General features: G+C 36.7%; 1 long non-coding RNA gene across 1 annotated transcript; it reads right to left on the bottom strand.

Moving 5' to 3' along the window:
* Positions 1-5,906: 5,906 nt before the first annotated feature.
* LOC140183459 (uncharacterized) lies at positions 5,907-8,704 on the bottom strand. Its single transcript, XR_011879434.1, has 3 exons — positions 8,487-8,704; positions 8,023-8,179; positions 5,907-6,182 (listed from the first exon to the last, which is right to left on the bottom strand). It is a non-coding gene; the product is annotated as an uncharacterized lncRNA (long non-coding RNA).
* Positions 8,705-11,447: the final 2,743 nt, after the last annotated feature.

Here is an 11,447-nt window from a genome sequence, read left to right as displayed (position 1 = left end):
AGTAATCATTCACTAAGCATCTGCTGCAATTAATGATATCTTGAGTTGTTGTCTGATGTTTGGTACTTGGGGCCATAGAATCGGAAGCCATGAGAGCCATCTATTGAATTTGCAGAGAGCCATCCATTGAATTTGTCTGTGATGATATGCAGCATCTTTGTTTAGCTTCAAGGAGTTAAAACTTGAAACCGTGTTTAGTACTTTATTTCAATGATTGTAGGGTGAGAGATAATCTCAAAACGTGCTAGCTGGTTCATGGGATGGATATACAAAGTACAAATTAAAATATTAAGAGGGCTTGCTTCTTTCATGTTCTATTATCTGTTTTATTCTTGTTCTTTATTAAATTAGTTTTATTTTTTCATCAATCTTTTGATCAATGTAATTTTCATGACTAATTGTGAGAATGAAAGTAGATTGTTTTAAAATGGGTGTATTTGGCTAGTTTGTTGGATATAATGTATGTCTGAATTTGTTATGCGTTGTTTTTTAATATTGGGTCACTGATTATATCGGATAAATACAAGAAGTAAAAGTTGAGTAATTACTCATAAATTAATTAGTATTAATTTTCTTATGACTTAAAATAGTTAATAGATAATTAATTAATAATATATACCAATTGAATAATTGTATAAATAATAATTTAATTTATAATTTCACAAAATAATTTTTAAAAAGATAATTATGTATTATGTATATATTAAGAGTACAGTACTCACAAAGATATGTAGTGAGTACTAAATCATATAAATAAAGACTATTTTTTTAACTAAATTATTGTCATTTTAAAATCTAACAAATGATAAAATAATTTATTTTTATTAAAAGATTTATTAAAATTTTTTTACTTAAAAATTACTGAACTTTTTATTATTTATTCAAATTATATAATTTTAGCTAAATAAATTTTATCTTTTTAAGTAGCTCAAGTATTAGAATATTTGAATTATCTTTATAATTTTTAATTTTATTTAAATTTAATTTTTTATATTTTTAGATTTAATTTTAAAAATTTGTGTTAATGTTAGAATATTTTTAAGAAATAATATTATAGCTTAATAAATCTATTAAAGACAGGTTGATTATGGCACGTCAATATGAGCTAATTTGGTGATAAATAGAAGACACGATTTAGCGTTCGTAGTTAAAATTTGGTGGCTAAACTCTGTTTTTTTGGTAGTGTACGCGATAATTTTTCCAGTAACATTTTAAACATCGTATTTTTATTCTATGTCTTCTGTTGTCCTATTTTAGTAAATGAAAAAGGTGATAACATAAAAAGAAAAGAAATTTTAAAAATTTAATAGCAAATGAGTAAAATGACATAATCTTCCTAGTTCAATAAATGTCAAATCAATCAATGAATGCAAACTATACAAAACAAAGGTAATTAGTAAATGGTACAAAATTACCAATCATCCTAAAATCTGAATCTTCTTCAATCTGCCATTCCAGTTTCAGGGGCCACAACAGGAGATTCAGTTGTTCTGGAACTCATCCCAGACTCTTCGTTACTTGTAGATGCACAAACCGGGATATCGGGACCAGGACTTGATGTTTTCACTTGATCAGTAAAAGCCGATTTAGCTGTTGAGGTTAGTGTTGTTCCACCACCAATGTTCCTATCTTTTTCCATCTTCTGCTGATTTTTCATACTGTCATGTCTTTTGCGCTGATCACAAACCAAACGTCATCTTCCATTACAAAAGCATAAAAATAACATAGTTTATAAATCCAAAACACAATATGCCGAATCACCATACAACGAAATTCTAAACATAGTTATAGTATGAGATACCTTAGTGAGCATGTCAAGATGGCTGCTGATATTCTTTTCTGTATCATCGTCTATCGACTCCTTTGGGATTCTACCAAGAACATTAGGACAACTTTTGTTGTAGTGCCCTGCCACACCGCAGTTTGAACACCTTCTACGTTGCTTAAATTTTGAGTTTTTCTTGGGAGCTCCCTTACTCTTCACCACCAATGGGTCAACAACGTAGTCATCGTCTAAATTACCGTTGCGTGGATTTTTACCTTGCTTTTGGAGTTTTGTAATTGTGTTGACAACATCATTCATTGCTTCGACAAAATCACTTGAGTTCTTACTTGCAACATCCATCAACCTAGAACACTCAGCACCCAACACACCCAAACGACACTTTAGTACCTTATCAGAATCACTTGGATCATCGACGTTTGACTTCCTGAAATCGCTCTTGGCATTCTTCGTCCAACGCTTGCACACTAAGCGTTCTGGAATAACTTCAACGTGTTGGTGCTTTAGGCATGTGAATATGTGCATGTAGGGAATCCCTCTATTTTCAAACCACAGACACTCACAACGAAGCATCCCCCCAACTCTGTCAAACTCAACCACATGATCAATCTCTGGCACTCCAAAACTGTTACACTTGAAGTATAGTTTTCCACCATCCTAAATTACCAACTCTGTATTCATAGCACAAGCACCCTCAATTTCCTTCCTGACCTTCCGGAACATGTTACGAGTGAAAGTCTTTGCATCAAAATCTTCAAGTGTCGTCAAAGAAGTCACAAGTACTGGATCGGTATATTTACTATTGAACTCTGCAACTCTTTCATTGTTCCTATAATGGCTAACAACGGTCTCCATGTTATTGATGAATTCAAGAAGGGTATCTTTCTTTCTTACATATGCTTTTATCAGAGAGTTAATCCCTTCACACTGGGATGTTGTCCTAATTCACCCAAAAAATTGATCCCTCAAATATGCAAGAGCCCATAAATTCCTCAACTCATAGGTTTGGTCGACACAAGAGTTGCTTGATAAGTTATACCTCGTCACCATGTCTCCCCACATGACCTGAAACTCTTCAACACTCACATTAGCATAAATCAATTTCTTGAAGTCATTTAAAAATCCATTGTTCTTAACCTTCTCGCATGCATTCCTATGTAAGTGCCATGCACATAGTCGATGTGTTGCATAAGGAAAGGCCTATTTAATGGCTTCTCTCATTGAAAGATCTCCGTCGGTGACAACTGCCATAGGGTGTTTATTCCCCATTGCTTCCAAAAGAGTTTCCAAGAGCCACTTGTATGAACCAATATCCTCATTAACAATAAGACCACATCCAAATATGACGGTCTGCCCATGATGATTGCTACCAGAAAATATCACAAGTGGTTTATTGTAGACGTTCCTATTGTAAGTCGAATCAAATGTCAAGACATCCCCAAAGCATTCATAATCAATAGGGCTAGTCCCATCAGCCCAAAACAAATTTTCCAATTGATTCTCATTACTTAATGTGTACTTGCCAAAGAAATAAGAATCATTCCTAGCTTTACCTCTCAGGTAGCTTATTGCAGCATTTGCATCACCACCCTTCACTTTTTCCTTCCTATGTTGAGTAATGAGGTTGTACATATCTTTTTGGTTGATGACAAGTTTGCATATCCACCTTTTTGAGCAGCCAAGTATCCCAAGATGTGACAGGTCCTGATTCCTATGTCGTGCAAATTCTTCGCCTGAGCTTTATCCGAGACACTGAATGTGCGATACTCAGGCATCATGCTAACGTCAAGTGGATCAACTAATCCATGAAAGTGCTCTTCGTAGAATGAAACAACCTTCCATTTATGAATTTTTCTATCTAGTCTTGCACGAATTCTCGCCCGGCAACAACTTCGAGTTAGGGTTGGTGGTCCAGGATTCTTTCGTCCTTTTCAACCTCTTCCTTTCTTGAGCCCGCCCGATTGCAAACAATTTGGCGCATAATTACGCAACCATCGCTATCGCGTCTGACTTCATCCAACCTCACAGCGAAACCGTGCATCATTGCATAAGTCTTGTAGAATCGATAAACAGCTTCCTCATCTGTAAACTGAAGTTGCATGATATCTTCTCGTGACAGCTCTGCTATTCTCTTATCTTGAGGTCTATCTTCATCAGTCTCTGAATCGTCGTCTAAAAAATCTAGATCGTCTCCTCTTGGAACTCTTCATCAGAGTCTGTTCCAAAAAAATCGCTATCCGATGGCGCCATCTCCCAAAAATTAACATACACCTACAATTTATAAAAAAACAAACACATCAACACACAATTAACATTTCACAGATATGTAGACTAGAAAAATTACCACTAATTTACATAAAATACAGCAACACCTTTAAAGAACTAAAAGATTTTAATACAATCCATCCAATTGTATTTACTTTTATGTCCCCCATTTGGTTGACTAGCTTCTTTGTATCTTAAAGACCTAAGCAGAACAACATATATTTAGATTAATTTTTTTTAAAATGAGCATCAGTGATTTCATCACTTTAGAATTTCATTTGTCATGGTCTGTACAAAGTAAAAATGACATTCTCACCAAAGATAAAATGAAACATGTGGTAGTAATACTTGCACCTGACCAGAACTATGTCAGGCACGTATGTTTATAGAAACAATATAGATAATAAATATTAGAAATTAATTCAAATAAGGCGTATAAAAGAAGACAACACTGAGTTGGATGCATTTTAATCTAATGTTCAGGAATCATGAGGGCATGCACAAGAAAAAGCATTCAGCTTCTTTTTATTTCTGGCTGGCTACTACCCATTTTTATTTGCTTCATAATCATTCAATAGATATACATAATTAATATCATATAATTTGTTAAGGCCTTCTCTACTTAATGACTTCTATTTCACTTCTTTCGAAGGAAACGAGCAAAGTGAAAATTAGTTTAGAAAGTAAGCAGCACAATTAAATAAAATAGAAATAATTCAGATTAAGTAAATACTCTTAGGAGATTATACACCAAATCTAAAGAAAAAGCATCCTCTTCCATATGAAAGTGAAAGTGAAAGGGGCATTGTGTGTAACAGAAGAATACCAGCAAACAGGGACATTACAAGAAGATAAATTAAAAAAACAAAACACAACACCAACAACAACACAACATCAGCAACTATAACAAGATGAAAGGTTCAAAAAATATGACAACATCCAAGGTGTTTCTTATCAAAATTAAATAACCAATGAGGATAAAATAAAAATAAATAGGCGGTATGATTTCTTCAATCTAGTAGAAATCACTTTCTCATTTACCAAACTAACTTATATTCAATAAGGACAAAATGCCACCATTACATTCATTTTTCAAAAGTTCTGTTTGGGTGTATAAAGATGGCAAGACCCAAATTTGATGAAAATTTTGAATGGAGGAAAGGATCTAGACATCCACTCCAATTCTCTACTATTCCACATTAAAATTGGATTTAGAATGATATTGGACAATCCACCATTCTACCTACACAATCATATACCCTCAATTGATAACCGAATGCACCCTCCACTTTGTTAAGATTCAAATCCATTCTAAAGTGGAAAATTCCAATAGCTTTCTTCAAGGCGAAACATTGAAACTACCAATTCAAGTCCTGTATTTGTTGGGATCCTCGCTCTAAATAGATAAGCAAATTTCCATAACTAATGAGCCTAGTCATTAGTCTTATAAAGCAAATTTTTCCAGAGGTATCAATTTTGAAGGACAAGCTATATATTTTCCCATACAAGAGACATAATATCATCTGATATAAATAATATATGAATTGACAAAATAGAGAAAAATCCTTGTGGCAAAAGATACTCGTTATTTTTAGTAACCAAATTTAATCAAGTTGGTCTATGTAACACCCTACCACACAAAGCTTTACGCTTAAGTCGTAAAACAAAGGTGATGTGGTATTACGACCTCTAAAATAAAATAAGTACATATAATAGCAGAAGAGTTATAATATGCTAGGAGCCTTGAAGGATAGGGAAAATAAAAATCGCGAGATAAAAGCGCAACGCTCAAGGAACGAGTTAACTTGCATGCTAAGAAAACTGTAACTGTCAAACATAAGATAACAGAAGTAGGATAGAGTGCCAAAGATACAAAATATCAAGCTCCTAACTCAGCCTGCGAAGTCAAGACTGGCCGGAGAATATTTACACATATATATACATACATATCCAAAACCCAAAAGTACATATACACAATCCTGCCTCTCCATAAACCTCTAAGAGGATCAAAAAGAATAAGTCATGCGGAGAGAAAACTAAGTACATATATATACATCATAGCATAACAAAATATCCCAGTAACCACTCCGCTTCAAGAGTCCAGACGCCTAACGAGATGCCTCTCGACCTGCATCTGAAAATTAACAACATAGTATGGAATGAGAACCGGAGGTTCTCAGTATGGTAAAGGTGCCACACGCATAATATATAAGGTCCTGGGAATGCCAGAGGCAATCCTAGAACGCCGACACTCAGATTGTAGAGCTTAAAGTATTAAACAGAAGCCATAAAAGGTGGTTTCCTAGAAATATTTAATCCTAACTTAACTTAACCTTAAATCTAAGTCCTATACTGCCATTCCTCCATACCTCCAATTCCATCATGCATTTTCACAGACAAATAAATAGATAAAGGCAAACACAAGAAAGTTACAACTACTGCAGGTAACAAATACACATTTAGCATGGCAAATACAGATAGGCACACCCAATTAGAGCACAAACAAGTAATTCAAGTAATATGCATATGATGCATGCCTGTCCTATGGCTGATGAGGCTCATCTGTCGGTTATCCAGCCAACCCGACAAGTCTGAATTGTCCTTAGACTGTCCCCCGACGTGCATCCCCAAGAGTCTATGCATAGATTTTTCTCAAATAATCAATATTGCTCAATGGGGGTAACATTCCCGGGAATTTATATAGTGCCCGGTCACACTTACGTCGTAGGGTCAACAGAGTATCGAGTTTTCAACCTGGTACACGTGGTGGCAAGCCACGGCACTTAATCCAGGGAATCTCGTATCTCAGATTATTCAAATTCATAAGCCATATAAATAATTCATTATAATTCATCAACATCCACATCATTCCCAATTGCATCTCATTCATCATCATACATTAAACATATTCAATCCTTATCCTTCATTATATCACCTCCCATTCCATCCATCAATAGTTTCAATTCAAAGCATAATTCATTCTTTTCTAAGAATCAAACTTCAAACTTAAAACATACTCACTATCTTAATAACTCAAAATCAAACCATATAACCCTTAAATCTAAATCTCTTTTAAATAATCATCTAAATAAATCTCTAATTTTTTATAAAATTTCGGCAGCATCTCCTCTAAAACTCGGACTTTGCCACCCTTTTCGGGTCCAAACCTGCTTTCTTTCAATTCAACATACCCTTCCTCATCATCATAACAATCATCACAATAAATCTACTTCAAATCAACAATTAAACTCATACAATATTCAAATCCAACAACCAAAATTCAACTAAGGATCATAGTTCACAAATCTAGGCTTTTAACACAAAATACCTCATTATCACAACAACCTCCACAATAGTTATACCTCAAATCAATAATTCACCAAATCATTAGTTAATCAACAATAACATTCAACCATAATTCTCTCCAAATTAACATAACAACATTCACCATCCAAAATTAAAAACTAATTATCCAATAAACTTCAACCAAATATATTCATCGATAAATTACTAAACATTAAACATACACCTGCATTCCAACTTATCCAATGGTCATCTAGCCTAAGTTTTCACAGAACATTATATATTAAATGCAAGAAACCTAAACCATACCTTAGCCGATTTCCACGTAACGACCAAGCTATTTATTCAAAACCAAAACAGCCCCTCAAAACTCAACTAATCCGCTTCCTCCAAGTTCCAGTATTCACAATTTCAAGCTCCAATTATTTATTTTCAACCTAATACACATTCATAATACATATATACCCAATTTAATACTCAAAGCTCAAATTTAATGAAATTAAAATAGAATTATCATATCCTCACCTTACCCAAGCTTCACATAAGCAAGAGTGAACATTTCTCTCAAGCTAATTGGATCCTAAAACATCAGAAATCAAAGAAATTCAATATTCCCACTTAAAATTCGAAAATTGGGGGAAAATGAAGCTGAGAGTAAAATAGCAAGTTACCTATGAAATTGTTCCGGTAGAAATGTAGAGCTCGACGCGGTGAACGCGTGGCCGCAAACGGTGCGGCGATCGGAGCTCGAACGGAGGAGTTACGGGAAATTGAATTTCACGTAAACGAATTTCTCTTCTTCTCTTCCCTGGGAGGCTTGCTGCGTCGCTGAGGGAAATGAAGAGAAAATGAGCCCGTGGCTCTTTTTAATGGGCTGGTCCGGTTGAACCGACAGCCCGGTTCGGGTCCGGTTCAACCGGTTCGGTCCTTTCGGTCCATTCTTGGACCGTTTTCTTCAAAATTAGTGTCAAAATTCTCATTTCGATGAGCTCTACCCTATTTTGATATAATATTCGCATTTCTAATCCTCCTTATTAAAAAATAATTTATTAACTAATTATCTACTAATTTAACCGGGGTTTACATTCTACCCACCTAATAAAGAATTTTGCCCTCAAAATTCAAATATAGTTACCTGAAAAGAGATGTGGATAGTCCTTTCGCATATCTGATTCGAGTTCCCAGGTATGTTCCTCGATACCAGCTCGTCTCCAAGCTACTTTTACCAATGATACTTCCCTTCCTCGTAATCGTTTAACACTGGTGTCATCAATCCTCACCGGAATTACTGGGAGTGTTAGATCTTCTCTCACTTGGATTGGTTCTGGTTCTAGAACATGACTTGCGTCAGGATTATACTCCGAAGCTGGACACATGGAACACATCGTGCAAATTCGAAAGGTATGGCGGTAAGGCAATTCTATAAGCCACTGGTCCAATTCTTTTCAGAATCTCAAACGGTCCAATATAACGGGGATTCAGTTTCTTGGTCTTAATAGCTCTTCCCACTCCAGTGGTTGGTGTAACTTTCAAAAGACATGTTCTCCTTCTTCGAACTCCAAAGGCTTTCGCCTCTGGTCAGCATAGCTCTTTTGGCGGCTTTGGGCTATAAGCATTCGACTACGAATCTTCTTTATCTGCTCAGTCGTTTCGGCTATCATCTCAGGCCCTAATAAACTCCTTTCTCCAGTTTCATACCAACACAATGGAGATTGACATTTCCTGCCATACAGAGCCTCATATGGAGCCATTCCGATGCTCGCATGATAGCTATTATTATAAGCAAACTCTACTAATGGCATATACCGGTCCCAGCTCGCCGGTTGGTCCAAAACACAAGCTCTTAGCATATCTTCCAAGGTCTGAATAGTTCTTTCTGACTGACCATCTGTCTGAGGGTGATACGCAGTACTCAAGCTTAACTGAGTCCCAAATGCACGCTGAAAAGCTCCCCAGAACCTTGATGTGAAACGAGGATCTCTGTCAGATATGATAGTAGAAGGCACACCATGCAACCTGACAATCTCTTTGATATACATTCGAGCCAATTCCTCCATTGTGCAACTTATTCGGATAGGAAGAAAGTGAGCTATTTTGTCAGTCGATCCACAACCACCCAAATAGCGCACAACCAGATCGGGTTCTAGGCAAACCTATCACAAAATCCATTGCGATACTCTCCCATTTCCATTTGGAATCTCCAAAGGCTGAAGGGTCCCTGATGGTCTCTGATGCTCAATCTTAACCTTCTGACACGTTAACATTTAGATACATGCAATGCCACATCATTCTTCATACCTGGCCACCAGAACATCGTTTCGATCTGATCATTTTAGTGCTCCCTGGTGAATTAAACCGCTCTTGTGAGCTTCCTTCAGATACTTTGTCGTGGTTCCAACATCAGGACAATAATCGTTCTTGACCTCCATACATCCTGACCTTTTGACATTTCTCCACTGTTTTCCCTGTTCAACTGCTGGTAATACCTTACGTAACGCTTCACTATCTTGATGAGCCTTCAGAAGTTCTGATTTAAAATCACTTGAAATCTGTAACTGACTCAAACACAAAATTCCAAATTCTTCTCTAACTCCCAATTCAAACCTTGAAATGCCTTTAGTAACTCTTCCTCCGTAGCATCATCCAAGCTGCATATAAAGACTTCCGACTCAAAAGCGTCCGCCACAACGTTCGCTTTTCCTGGATGATAATTCAATTCAAAATCATAATCTTTCGAAGCTCCATCCACCTCCTCTGACGCATATTCAACTCTTTCTGCTCAAAAGATACTTCAAACTCTTATGGTCTGAGAAAACATGAAACTTAACGCCATAGAGGTAGTGCCTCCAAATCTTTAAAGCAAACACAACAGCAGCAAGTTCTAAATCATGTGTCGGGTTAGTTCATCTCATGCCGGCCTTAACTCCCGTGAGGCGTATGCTACAAACATTCGAGTGGCTGCCATCAAAACACACCCCAACCCTTTCAGAGAATGCATCACACATACACTTCAAACGATTCACTTGGTTCAGGTAATACCAATACAGGTTGCCAGTAGTCAACCTGTGCTTCAATGCCTGGAAACTCTCTTCACATTCCGGAGTCCAGATAAAAGGTGTATCCTTCCTAGTCAACTTAGTTAAAGGTAAGGCGAGCTGTGAAAATCCCTTAATGAATCTGCGATAATACCCTGCCAAACCTAAGAAACTCCTGATCTCTGTCACTGAAGTTGGTCGCTCCCAATTCATCACTGCTTCCACCTTAGCAGGATCCACAGCTACCCCTGCTTACTCACCACGTGGCCAAGAAACTTCATTCACTCTTCCAGAACTCACATTTAGATAGCTTAGCATATAACTTCCTGTCTCTTCAGAATTTGCAGCACAGTTCGCAAAATGATCAGCATGTTCCTCTTCAGTCTTAGAAATAAACAAGAATGTCATCAATGAAGACAATAACAAACTTGTCCAGATACGGTTGAAAAATCCTGTTCATATAATCCATAAATACTGCCGGGGCATTAGTTAACCCGAAAGACATCACTGTATACTCATAATGACCATAACGGGTTCTGAAAGCAGTTTTCGGAATATCCTCGTCTCTAACCCTTATCTGATGATATCCGGATCGCAGGTCAATCTTAGAAAACACACTGGCACCCTGTAGCTGATCCATTAGATCATCGATTCTAGGCAACGGATATTTATTCTTCACAGTGATCTTATTCAATTGCCGATAATCGACACACAGCCGCATACTCCCATCCTTCTTCTTTACCAGTAACACTGGCGCTCCCCACGGAGAAACACTTGGTCGGATAAAATGCTTACCCAACAGATCTTCCAGCTGAGCTTTCAGTTCAGCCATTTCTAAAGGCGACATCCTATAAGGAGTAATTGAAATTGGACCGGATCCAGGTACCAACTCAATTGCAAATTCAACCTCTCGGTTAGGTGGGAATTCATTAATATCATCCGGAAACACATTTGGAAATTCACATACAACCGGAATTTGCTCTAAACTCTGATCATCACCTGATACTCCCGCAGTTAATAACATAATACCCTGACATTCGGTTCCAGAACAGTTTACTATC

Source organism: Arachis hypogaea, unplaced genomic scaffold, assembly GCF_003086295.3.
Source record: "Arachis hypogaea cultivar Tifrunner unplaced genomic scaffold, arahy.Tifrunner.gnm2.J5K5 arahy.Tifrunner.gnm2.scaffold_231, whole genome shotgun sequence".
NCBI classification, from domain to species: domain Eukaryota; kingdom Viridiplantae; phylum Streptophyta; class Magnoliopsida; order Fabales; family Fabaceae; genus Arachis; species Arachis hypogaea.
Note: the sequence above shows the minus strand (reverse complement) of the source record. Positions and strands in the feature narration are given on the sequence as shown.